Raw genomic sequence first — 13,383 nt, 5'->3', positions numbered from 1 at the left:
TCTGAAATCTATTGTTTTCAGGTGAGTTTTAAAACAACCGCGGCCACGCGACTTCATATCTCTCCATTCTCAGCAATGGAAAAATAATTATCAAATGCTTCCTTGTCGGTAGGGCTGGTTTTTTTGGGGGGGGAAATTCCAACAACAATAGTGAGTTTTGTGTTGAAATATGGAATGTAGTCAAGGTAAAGAGAAAACGAAGTGAAATTTATCAGTTACACAGGCGGGGACTGGGGGTTGGAGGTATATTGGGGTTTTTGGTAGTGGAATATGGGCACTGGTGAAGGGTCGGGTGTTTGAGCATTGTATAACTGAGACATAAGCCTGAGAACTTTGTAACTTTCCACATGGTGATTCAATAAAATAAATTTAAAAAATTTTTAAAAGGAAAAAAATTTAAAAAATAAAAGATATCACATTTTTCCAAAAGTGCAAGAGCATATCAAACTGCCACATGATGTAAGAAGTCTGATTTCCATTTCTGTATTTCATTGCTTTGTTCTGGAGTTGGTCCCTCTTCATTTATTCCTTGGACGTTTTATGATGTGTTGAGTTATTCTTCAGAAATCACCACCTGGGGCTAAATGTCGGCAACCACAAAAATGTTGGAATAAAATTTAAACAAGCAAGATACTAATAAATAAAAATACTCCCGTTAAATGAGAATAATGTCTCCAACAATGTCTGATTTGAAACAAGTCCTTATACCTTGACCACAGAATTGAGATGATGGAGGTAGGGATGGGGGGTGTGGGCTGAAATGGCACAATGATCAGTAGTGAAGGGTACTGTCACTTCAGGGGTCGGTATGGTGTGGTAAATTGTAGCCCTAAAATATTAATGCTATTATAAAACAATGTTATATCAGTAATAAGAAACAAATAATATTAATGCCTACAAGTTAAAGTGCTTCAGTTAGTGATGTCAAATCAAATTAAATTCTTTTTTTCTTTTTGGGTCACACCTGGCGATGCACAGGGGTTACTCCTCCCTCTGCACTCAGGAATTACTCCTGTCGGTGCTCAGGGGACCATATGGGATGCTGGGAATCGAACCCGGGTCGGCCGCGTGCAAGGCAAATGCCCTACCCACTGTGCTATTGCTCCAGCCCCCAAATTAAATTTTTATGATTATTTTAAAATACATGGACTGGAGTGATAACACAGTGGGTAGGTCGTTCGCCTTGCTGACACGTCCCTCTCAGAGAACCCGGCAAGCTACCGAGAGGATCCCATCCGCACAGCAGAGCCTGGCAAGCTCCCCGTGGCATATTCGATATGCCAAAAACAGTAACAACAAGTCTCACAGTGGAGACGTTACTGGTGCCTGCTTGAGCAAATCGATGAGCAATGGGATGACAGTGCTACAGTGCTACAATTTAAAAATACATAAGGTTAGTGAATATATCACACACTTACAATTATGGCTTCAGAAATAGCTCATTTGCAAAAATACCTGCCTTGTAACTCTGAGGCGTGGGAGGCCCAGTCCAATCCTGGCTCCACATGCCTCCCTGTCTCCAGCTCCCTAGGCCTGAGTGTGATTCCAGCAGTCCTGTTCTGTGGAATGCTTAGCTCAGCTCCACACCAAAGTTTTACATCTCTATTACTGTGTCATCAAGTATGTGTGAGCACCTCAACTAAATACTTTGTGGGCAAAGTATCACAACCAAGAGTGTTTGAACTTCCAGTAATCACAGTAACAGGGAAGGATAGGGAAATAATTAAAAAAAATATTGTGTATGTGTATGTGGGGGGGGGGCGGGGACCATACCAAACTACACTTAGGGCTTACTGCTTGCTCTGTGCTCAGGGATCATTCCTGGCAGGTGGGTATTAGAGATTATATGTAATGCCAAGGATTATTGTGTATCGACTGCATGGAAGGCAAGTGCCTTAGCAGTGAACTATATATTTTTTAAAGTTCACAGTTGAGTTAATATTTCTTTATAAACTCAGTTAACTACCACCAAGATCAAAGTTTATAACATGTCCAACTTCCAGAATGTTCTCTTATCCTTTTCATCCACTCCTCTTCTGCTATTACCTGACACTCTCCCTTCATATTATCACCAATTCAGATCTGTACTTAGTTGTTGAAAAACTTGCTCTTGTATTCAGTAGGTCTAGGTATTTGCAAGTGGAAGCAAGATGGTTTTAATTGGAAATCACAGGTAAATATTACTCTCTATTGAACCTAAAATATACCCGGACTCCTTCAAGTGACCCACATTGTTCTGCCGAACTTGCCTCATGCTCGGTGAATCTCATCTCATCCGACATTCTTCCTCCTTCAGGTTGCTTGGGTCTCTTTTCTATTGCATGTCCTCTCTTGGCTTCAGGCTATTTTTCTACTTATAATCTGTTTTCTATAGTTGTTTTTGCATGACTGGTTTATCTTCCAAGTTACAACTTTGATGTCAGCAACTCAGAGCCCCCTTCGGACTGGCCTCTCTCAGTTAATTCTCTTTCTTATCACTCTCTATTTCCTTCACTGCACTGATCACAGCCTATAGGTTCTTAATTTTTAATTTGTTTTCTTGGTTCTTGTGTGCCTCTCCCTCAAATGTCAGCTCTCCAAAGTCAGGAATCCTCATTGTATGATTCATCACCACAATATCCCTGAAGATTGGTGACTTGGGAGCACAATGAACGTTCTTTATACAAATGAACAAGGTGACTCCTGTAGCCATGTGAAATCTTAACTCGAAAAAACATACACATTCCATATGCTTAATTGTTAGAACACTTTCCAAGTCCTTTATCTTCATACTGTGAATCAAATTCCTTCAGGGTTATGGCTCTGCTCATTAGGTGAGTAAGGTACCCTCTGAAAGTCAGGCTCTTTCTTGCAAATTAATGATGCACCATTTAATACACTAATAGATTTACTGAATGTTACTAAAGAGACATCAGAATGACAATCTTTCTGTGATGTTTTAGAGTGGCTAAATGCTATTGACATGGGCCTCAATGACCTTTCTCTCCTTATTGTCTGGTACCCAGTTGTTTCTAGGTTCATTTCCCCCTTGCCTTTCTGTTCCTCATATGAGCAACCAGTGCATTCCACATGATCAAACAAACTCCTGCATTTCATGGACTCCTGACTATTCCTTCTATATATCAGGGGAGTTAGCTTCCATTTTCCAAGCAACTGATTTAAGAGAAAGGGAATTGAATATATAATTGCACCAAGCCTTGGCAGCTCATTATACATTTAAGCTAGTGTTTTATTTCTTTAGGAAAATAATATAAAAGCAAAATCACAAATTCTAAGAACATTCTGAAGTTACTGCATTGAATGTAGACATTTTTACTGTGACAGTCTTTTATAAAAGCAAAGACAGTGTAGAAAACTCATGATAAATGCTCAGTAAACAGATAAATTACAAGTATTATATTTCAACCCAGCTGGTGCATTATTTCTTTTCTCCATTCTCTCATGTCTGTAGTAGAATCAATGGTTAATTGATTGATATTAATATTTATTGATTTTTACTCTGTTTAGCACCGAGTTAGATTTATTTTAAGTGAGGGTAAAATAGTGGAATTAGGATATAGAGATAAAACTTTAGGATGCTATTTTTACACATTAAGATCAGAGAACAAATTAGTCATCAAAAGTTAGTACCTATCTTGCTATATTTACTATTTTAGATGTTGGTGATGAATATTAAAGAATTTTACATTCTATTAGAAGGAATGAGATGTTAAATAGAGGACGTGATAAATTAGAATGTGCATTAGCTATTGTGGAGCAAAACAAAGGAGAGAAGCAGTCTAGATGTCTATGGGGTTGTGTGTTCGATTTTAAGTAGTCATCTTGAGGAGCTATAATGAAAAAAATCTCACTTGGCCAAATCCTTCAGGGATGCTATGGGTGATGTGGCCATCACGAGAGCTTATGCTTATAGAAACAGTTAAGATTGAGCAGATCATTTGTATTAGTTCTCAACCCCTAATTCTGAGATGAGCATGTATCATCTTAGCGTAAAACCACTATCAGTGCTTTAAAATCAACCTTCTTAAGTGTAGATGAGTCCATTCTTTCAGGCCTTTCTCAACTTGTTCTCACTTCCTGTGGAGGTGAATGTCTGGACGAGCAGATGGGCTGTTAATAAGCTGCAATCCATGCGTGCCATGGGAATTTTTTATTGTCTAGGCAGCACTTGATGTGTCACAAGGTGAGTGAGGCAGATGGCACCTGTCTCTCACTATAGTGGGGTAGACAGTGCTTTTATGCATACATATGGAAGAGCAGAAACTCAGTGAAAGGGTTGGGAGGAAGCCAGATACCCAGAGATTTACCACTGGGAACTTATGGCAGAAAATAGAAGGTTGATCACTTGTATTCTTTCTCCATTCAAATAAGAATCCTCAGAGATTTACAATCTAAGAAATATGCTTTGAGAGGTAACGTCTCAAAAAACATTTCCTATTCCCCCCACCCCTCTTTACTTAAACATGGTAGTTTACAAAGTTGTTCATGATGCATTCTTACAGAAATTTAATATTCCAACAACAATCCCACCATCAGTGTGACATTCCCTTCACTATTGTCCCCGTTTTCCCAACTACTCCCCAAGTCTGCTCCTTTTAGTAGGCACAAAATAATTTACAAAGACATTTTTCTAAAGAGGAGTATTTTTTGCTCTACTTGACTAATTCGTGGTATTTCTTTGTTATATATGACTTTTTAAATTTCCACTGAATTCTGCTTTTTAAAATTCCTCTCTATAGTAATGAATGGACCTTCTTAAAAGTGAGATAGGAATATGCTTTCTTATCCAAAAAGCATCAGATAGCATCCCTTGCAAGCTTGCGATATGCCCCTGAGGTATAGCCTGCCTCAAGTTCAGGTTCCTGACTGAATATCTTGCCCACTTCTTGCCTCCTGATCAAGTGCTTTGTAATAAAAGGTTGGGGCGCTCTTTTTTCAAACCCAACCCCCACACTCCCCTTTTTAGGGCAGTTTTCATACGTACCTCAGTGGCTCAGAAATCCCTCCTAGATGGTAGGTGTAAGTGCTGCCCTGCCCTTCATTTAATGAAAAGCTGCACTCCACAACTTTTAATCTGGGGCTACTCTTTTTTGGGGGCGGGGGGAGTCATAGACAACAGTCATTGGAGATGACATTCTGGTTCTGTGCTCAGGGATCACTCCTGGCAGACATCTGGGGATCCTATATGGTAACAGGGATTGAACCTAGTTGGCTGTATGCAAGTCGATCTCCTTAGCTGCTTGCTCTCTCTCCGGGACCAAGGCTACTTCTTTTGGCTTCAGAGCTGGGTTCTTCTCCTGGAGATGATGGCTAGATTCTCCTGTGACTTTTCCAGCAGGATTCTGTATGTAATTCAATTTTTTGAATTTTGTAGTGATGAAGATATTGTGTTGTAACGACCCTCCCTCCCCGGTGGGTTATTTTGACACTGTCTTTTTTCTTTTGGAGTCATAGTCTTAACTAAAATATGTTTCCTGTTTTGGGTTTCTCTTTCTTATTCTGAATTTTTTCCCTTTGATGTCTATTCCTAAGAAACATAGTTGTTTTTGGATTCACACTTTCCAAGTGTGACTGAGTGTGACCTGCCCTGCCTCTGCTACACTGCTTGACAATTTGAAAAATGAAAAGTTTAACAATCTTTTAGAGGAAATGCTAGGAGTGACTTTTTAATGTTTTCATTATAAAATCATATTTTCTTATATATAGGCAAGAATTTTCCTTTATAATTAAGTCCCATATAAAGAAATCAAATGGAAAAAGTCATTTTTTAAAAATCATTGCTATATTGGGATATGTCACTTATCCGCGTGTGAGAGCCTGAAATGCTAAGAGGAAAAGTCAAATTCTTTCTCTCCAGATTTCTGGTCAGTGCACTGTCGTGGTTAATAGCAGCAATTCTGAACTTCTGAAGGTACAGTATGATTAGTTGTTTGAAATTTCAAGATATGACTTACAAAGACAACACGTTTTGACAATTTTAACACATTGCTTTCATCTGAAGTGTTATTCCTCCCTCTTTAAGATGACAGTGGGTAATAAAAGAAGGGAGTTAAATCTTTGCATTTCAGAAATTGGCTCAACAAAGTTGGTGAAGTTTCTTAAAACTAGTGGAAGGAAAGTCGTCTAGAAGATTTCTGTAGAATGCAATATCTTTGTTATGACACATTTTAGTTATTACTAATAGTATTCTGTTAGTAGACCTTGGGGGTGCATAAAAATACTTTTACTTCTATTTTGAAGTAATGAAGATAAAATAGAACATGGACTGGGGTTGTGGATCAGCATCAGTGCACTTGCCTTGCATGTGTGAGACCCTGCCTGAGCTTATTTCTTCTAGTCTCACACATGTCACTGTCACTGTTATCCCATGTTCATCGATTTGCTTGAGTGGGTGCCAGTACTGTCTCCATTCATCCCTGTCACGTGCTAATATAGCCTGATGGCTTACTGGGGATTCTATTCAGGGTCAAGAGAATGAGGGACATCATTGTTACTGTTTTTGGCATATCGAGTATGCCACGGGTAGCTTGCCAGGCTCTGCCGTGCAAGCGGGATACTTTCGGTAGCTTGCTGGGCTCTCCAAGAGGGACCAATGGAGGCTTTTGCAGTGGCCTCGAATTACCTTTACAGGTGTTCCAAGTCAGATATGATTTGTTGCCTACTCTCTGAACCCCATCAAATATGGTGTGGTAATTATGGAAAATGAGTAGGAACTGTCTTATGATGTATCCGGCAGTCGCTCTTGTAGTCGAGTGGTCCAGGAATATGTTCACTCATATGTGAGGCTCTGCCCGAGGGTGTGGAAAGCGGCCTGGAACATGGAGGCGGTTGGGTTGTGGAGGTCGGCTGCTGGGGCTGGGTCCCTTGGGGCAGGGAGGGCTCTCACCTACCTTCCTCTGGGGCGCCCCAAGTGAAAACAGCCTGGCGCAGAGTCTCGTGGTATGGTTATGGGGGCCTCATTTTATGCTCCCTTCCGGGAGAATTAGCAGTGAGTTCTGGACAGCGGCTGATGAGATTACCACACATACACAAATAAATGAATAGTTGAATAAAATGAATAGAACATGAAAATCTGATGCACTGGGCTTCAATTTCTTTTTTCCATCTTCCTTTCTATTTGTTAGTAATTCTTGGTTTCCTCCATAATACTCTCCTAAAGAAGTTCTAAGAACCATCCTTAGACCTAGGAAAAACTAGGCCCAAGATTCAGATACTTTCCTTTATTCACAAGGGATAGCCCATATAGCATATGGTTACATAGGGAATTTTCCTCACACATGGCTGACCCAGGTTCGATTCCTCTGTCCCTCTAGGAGAGTCCAGCAAGCCACCGAGTTTCCCACCTGCATGGCAGAGCCTGGCAAACACCCTGTGGTGTACTCGATATGCCAAAAGCAGTAACAATAAGTCTCACAACGGAGATGTTACTGATGCCCACTTGAGCAAATGGATGAACAACAGGAAGACAGTGCTACAGTGCTACTTTGAGGATATTCATAGACATTCACTGAAGATATATCTAGTAGCCAGTTAAACACATATATTTTACAAAGTGTGACAGTGAAAATAATCTGTTAGCTCAGTGTTTCTGTTTCAGTAGCAAAGTATTTGTCAGCATTATGTCAGAAAATATGGAAATATATAAAAGCAGTCTTATAGATAATTTGTGTATAATGTCTTAGTAATGTCTAAAGAAAGTGGTAACATCAATCCAAATTATAGAATTATCATAATAGCTTGATTATATGGAAACACTCTGTTAGCATTTTATTGGTCATCATTGATGATCTCTTTCTATTGGATTTATATTTAACAATGATTAAGTACTATGATATGTTGGCAAAAGAATAGAATAAGATCTCAGAAATTGTTTCTCCTCCGTGATCTTACAAACTTGCCTTCTGCATGTGAATTTTCTTCTTTATTTCTTTAGTATGGACTGTGGAACAGTTTTCATTGTTATTGCTCATAAATTTTGCCCAGATGAGATTAGTTTTATAGATGTAGGATCAATAATACTTGAACACATTTGTAGCTGTGTACTGCCCAATATTGCTCATTAATGGCTTTAAAAGAATCATTGCATTTTGCTAGAAGCAAAGATAATGAGCCATTGATTATCCCTGCACAGCACAATTTAGAGCCTATTTTATTTTTAATGCAACATTAAATTAATTTGTAAAAGATCAGAAGCATTGCTTTATTTCCAAGCTGTGATTAAACAGTTATTGAACTTTTCATAGTGAACATTAATCAATTCTCATCTCTTTTGATCTCTCAGAGTGCTTTGGAAATAAAGATGAATAGCTTGTGATCACCTGCACTTCTTATTAAGCAGCCAACCCAGAAGAGAAAATATCCTCCTGGGACTTGGCTCTGAGATGGGATCTTTCACAAGGATTCTTGCCCATGGCATTTTCCCCTTCAAGACCAGGTTATAGATGTGTAATAGGTCATTCAGCGGGGTTAGGACTTTTATTAGTGTTTTGTGTGAAAGCACCTTATGTGCATGAATGACATACATAGCTCATGGTTTTTGCTTTGCTTTGGCATGTATTTTGCCTAAGTTCCCCTAACCCTAAATCCTTGAGTAACTTTTTGAGAAACCTTTTAAGATCTGTTAAAGATCTGAAAAACTTCATAGAACTTTCTACTTTATTACTTCCTAGATATCTTCTATTATTTACCAAGGTTGGCTAAATTGGATATGAATTGCATATTGAGCTAAGATCATTTTGGCAAAGTGCCAAGGCCACTACAATAATCTTCAGGTTCATTGGGTTCAGAAAAATAACTGATTTATGTCATTTGTAAAGTAATCCATAGTGGTGCATTAGAGGGAGATAATTGGCAAATGAAACAGAGTGGAAGAAGGTGCTGTGTAGATTTAGATGTCATGGCCTTTGATTAGCATGAAATGGAATCATCATACAGATAAAAAGACCTCTGTCTCTGGGAACTAGCTGGAAATAGAACTTTCTTAAGTATAATGGGAAAGACAGAGGTATTAAAATTACAAGCAGATGTACCTACTAAGTGCAGGACAAATTCTTTAATAGTTGGACTAAGAAAACTATCTTGTAGGGGTTAGAAAATTCAAAGAAACCTAGTGTCTACAGGGTAGAGTGAATCAGGCAGCAATTGCATTAAAGGTGCAGAAATACTAGACTGTGGCCCAAGCAGTTTGTCAAAGTTTAGTAACTAAAGCCCAGTAATTGAGAAGCCAGTACATCCAGAGGGTTAATAAGATATAGAAGCATGGGATTTGCATTTGTACTATCAGAACAAACCTACAACTTAACTTAAAATGAGAATGAATTTGCTGTTGACTTTCACCCATCAGGTATTTATTGTTCATTACATGTTTATGAAAGTCTGACTTGTTAATCTGGATAAGACAAACCTGGAAAAACATTGGAGGCTAGCTATGCTTTATTTTGTTCTATTGAAAAAATAATTATAATGTTACTTTTATTGACATAAAATGTATTGCAATAAAATGAATGGATTCAAGTGTATCATAAAGGAGTTTTGACAAATGAATAGGATCTGTCAAAACAAAAGGATCATGTCCAGGACCTCAGATAGTTCTCCCTAGAGGCCAGTCAGTCCCTCTGCTGTTGTGATTGCTTCCTCTTTTCTTTGATTGCTTTTGCCTTTTATAGAAGGTGTTAAACGTGAAATCACAGAGTAGCAATACTTTTTCATGGATGCATTCTTTAATTTGTCATCAGCTCTTATATTTCTTAATTTGACTATAGGCACTCATTAGTTTGATCCTTTTTGTTGCTCAGTAATATTTTACTGTCCAAATATTTCCATTTCATTGACTTCTTGGTAGACATTTGAGATACTTTAGGTGATTGTGAGCAAAATTGCTACAATTTTTATATGTATTTATGAACAGATGTTTTATTACTGGTAAATATAAGTAAACATTCAGAATGGTATTGCTGGATCATAAGTTGAGAATGTGGTTAACTTTGTAAGAAGCAGATACCTGTTTCATGAAGTGGTCATATGATTCTGTTCCCCTGAACACAGGCTCTCTCCTTCCTGGCTAACCTGCTTCTAAGGGTTTTTATGAATAACCTGTCTCATTTGGTATTTTTAAATTTGTACTGTGGTCTCTGTCTTTGCTTTTCTGTGTCTCTCTCTTTCCCTAAGAAGCTATCTACTGCTTAAATGCAGCATCTAAAATATACAGATTTTGTGTAGAGTTTTAAGACTTTCAATTTTATATTGACACTAAAAATTTCTTTTGATGAAGCAAGATAGTTTGATTTATTTATTGTGGAAAAATCAATCAAATAAATATATAAGCAAGTAAGATATGTGTTCAAGGGAGAACACAAACTGTTTTGGTTTATCAAAAAGTAAGTCACAGAGCGAATAGAACACACAACATACCATAGTTATTTATTTATTTTTCTTTGCTTTTTGGGTCACACCCAGCAATGCTCAGGGGTCACTCCTGGCTCTGCACTCAAGAATTACTCCTGAAGGTGCTCAGGGGACCATATGGGATGCTGGGAATCGAACCTGGGTTGGCCGTGTGCAAAGCAAATGCCCTACCCGCTGTGCTATCGCTCCAGCCCCAATATACCAGTTTTGAATAAAGTAGGAGGAAAAGAATGACAAGAACCTGGATTTTAGGCTGATGTCTTAGTTAATGATGAGTTGACAGTGTGATAGAGCTGGACAGAGGGGGAAATGTGAAGACTGTGCTGATTTGGTGGAGTGGAATAATCCAAATAAGGAGAGGTAGGAACCTAGTACAAACAGAAAACATTATTTCAAATTATTTCCTCAAACCAGTACTGATCAATAGCTCATCTGATTAAGTAAGGTTAATGAGTGAAGAAGAGATACATTCTTACTATATGTAGGTGATGGGAAGTGTTAATATAACATACATATCGATGATGAAAATTAACTAAAAACTATAAATAGAAAGTTTATAATGAACAGTGACAGGCAATAGAAGTATGCCCTATTAAATGAGGGTTGACTATTTTGGGAGCATGGACTATTGTGAATCATGCATCCTTAGAATCCCATGGAAAAGAAAGGCATAATTAGACATCAAAAGGGAGAGAAGAGGAATACCTAAAGAGATACATCAAAAGGAGGTAATGAGCTATTCATTAAAGGGGCTAATGAATGATGGAAGAAGAAATTGATGGAAGTCTGAGGAGGTGTTTAGTATTTATAGATTCAGGATAGAGGGTTATAAAGGGAAAATATTTGCACTAGCCAGGGGCTTGCATGAAACCACTGAATTGTTTAGCCTTTAACTACATCACTGCTAGCATCCTTTCTCAAGGGTTAGGAGGACGTGATCAAACCCAGATCCCACTGGGTCCAAGCAAGCCGTGGGATGATAAAAGAGTTTACCAGGAGAGTGAGATGGTTTAGGCAAAATAAAAAGTCAGTTTATTGAAAGAGAATACATCACTGGTCAGACTGACACATTGGAGGGATCCCAAGAGAAAAAAAATGTCTAGAATTTTCAAGGGACAATTTTTATATGGACTGCTTCCGGTAGGAAACTTCTGCCATCTACAGATTATTTAGTCCTGTTAGGAGGTGAACAAGAACAATGCTTTACCCTGTTTTGGGGAGAAAGTAAATTGTATATAAAATGCTCTAAACCAGTCATATAAAATACATATAATAATTTGGATCAGCTCAGAAATGTTCTAAGTCAGTCATATAAAGGTGATTAAGATATACATAAATTAATGTAAGCCTATCCTGGGAAGGAAGTAGCATGGCTAAGACTAGGCATCTAGGGAACAAAGACATAGGGTGGATGTGTTTCTGGGCCAAACTGTGGGTGCATATTGGAACAGTAGTGAGGTCCCTAGCGCTTCCTGAGCACGGTTCATTTCTTTTTTTCTTAGCAAGGAGGGTCTCAGCTTGTCAGACTTTTGAAATGGGGCCTTAAGATCATTATCTTTTTATGGGACTTTCGCTAGGCCACTTCACTTTCTGTGTCCCTTGTAAGTATGTACTGTTTCAAGAAAACTGATTGCGGAAGAATATATGTGCATTTAATTACATAAGCAAGTCAGAGGATATCAGACAACAGTTCATATTAATATTCTTTTTGTATTGTTAGGAGATTGATCTCTTGGAACTTGCAGGGTGGAGACAGGTAGTCAGGTAGGGGCCTATTGATAGTAGATATCAGGGAATCACAAATCCAAGACATGTTTGGGATGACAAACATATGACTCAGTTGTGCATTTTGCTGCAAATATACAGCAGAAATGTCCTCTGGAGAAGGTAATTTTGGAACTATATGTCCGATCTGAAAATATAGTCCATTTCTTTTAAACTTGTAGACTGTAAAGGAATTATAAAATTCTTAGTTTTGACATATTACTAGCTCTCACTTTGAATCCAAGATTATTGTTTGAACTGCTACAGAGCTTTGCACAAGTATTTGATTTATTTGTCTTATACCTTAACTGAAATAAACTTGGTATTAGACTTCTGCTTAAGTTAGCTGAATTAATTCTACTTTAATTCAAGTTCATCTCTGCAGTGGAAAATGACAGGCCTTATTGAGTTCTGTTACACATTTAATAAGGAATGTACACTTCTCATCCTTGCGGGAGCAATTTAATACACTGCAGAGCCTGTCAAAATTCAATTCAAGGTTGAATGACTAATGCATAAAAGTCAATTCCATATCCTATCAGAGATAAAGCCAGTTATTTCTTTTTATCAAGTAGATGGGGATGTTATTTAGATCTCTGTTTGCAAAGGTTTGAGACTTCAGGTTTTGCAAAGTTAAAGGAGATGTGAGTGGGGGAAAAATGCAAGAATTTTAGGAGTAGAGCCTATTTATAGAAATGACTTCATAGAGTTTGACTTGGTCATTTTCCCCCTTTCTGTGGTCTATATACTGAGGAGAAAACTTAGGAGTAGGAAAAAATGGCAAAGCCAGGAGTAGGAGAAAATGAGAGGTTTGAGAAGGTTCTTACCTTTGCATTGATGCAGCTACAATCACAATTTATATGTACATGTGTATGAGCATGTGTGTTTGTATATGGGTGCCTTGTATATAAGTATGCATGCAAATACATAAGCATGTGTTCAGGTCCTGGCCTTACAGTCAACCATTCAACAACTGTTTGTTGACCACCTGCCAGATGGTCAACAAATGGTTATTGTTCTGGATGCTGAGTTTAGGAATGAAGAACCCATACACAAATCCATTCCCAATACAGTTTGTAATTAGTGGAAGGAGAAGAACACATACAAATATCAGAGGGAGGAAGATGGCAAATAGTGAAAATAAGAAATATAGTCCATTCCATGATACATTCTATTAAATTCCATAAAGAGACATAAGACAAGGGTAGAGGAAAA

Source organism: Sorex araneus, chromosome 3, assembly GCF_027595985.1.
Source record: "Sorex araneus isolate mSorAra2 chromosome 3, mSorAra2.pri, whole genome shotgun sequence".
NCBI lineage: Eukaryota > Metazoa > Chordata > Mammalia > Eulipotyphla > Soricidae > Sorex > Sorex araneus.
Note: the sequence above shows the minus strand (reverse complement) of the source record.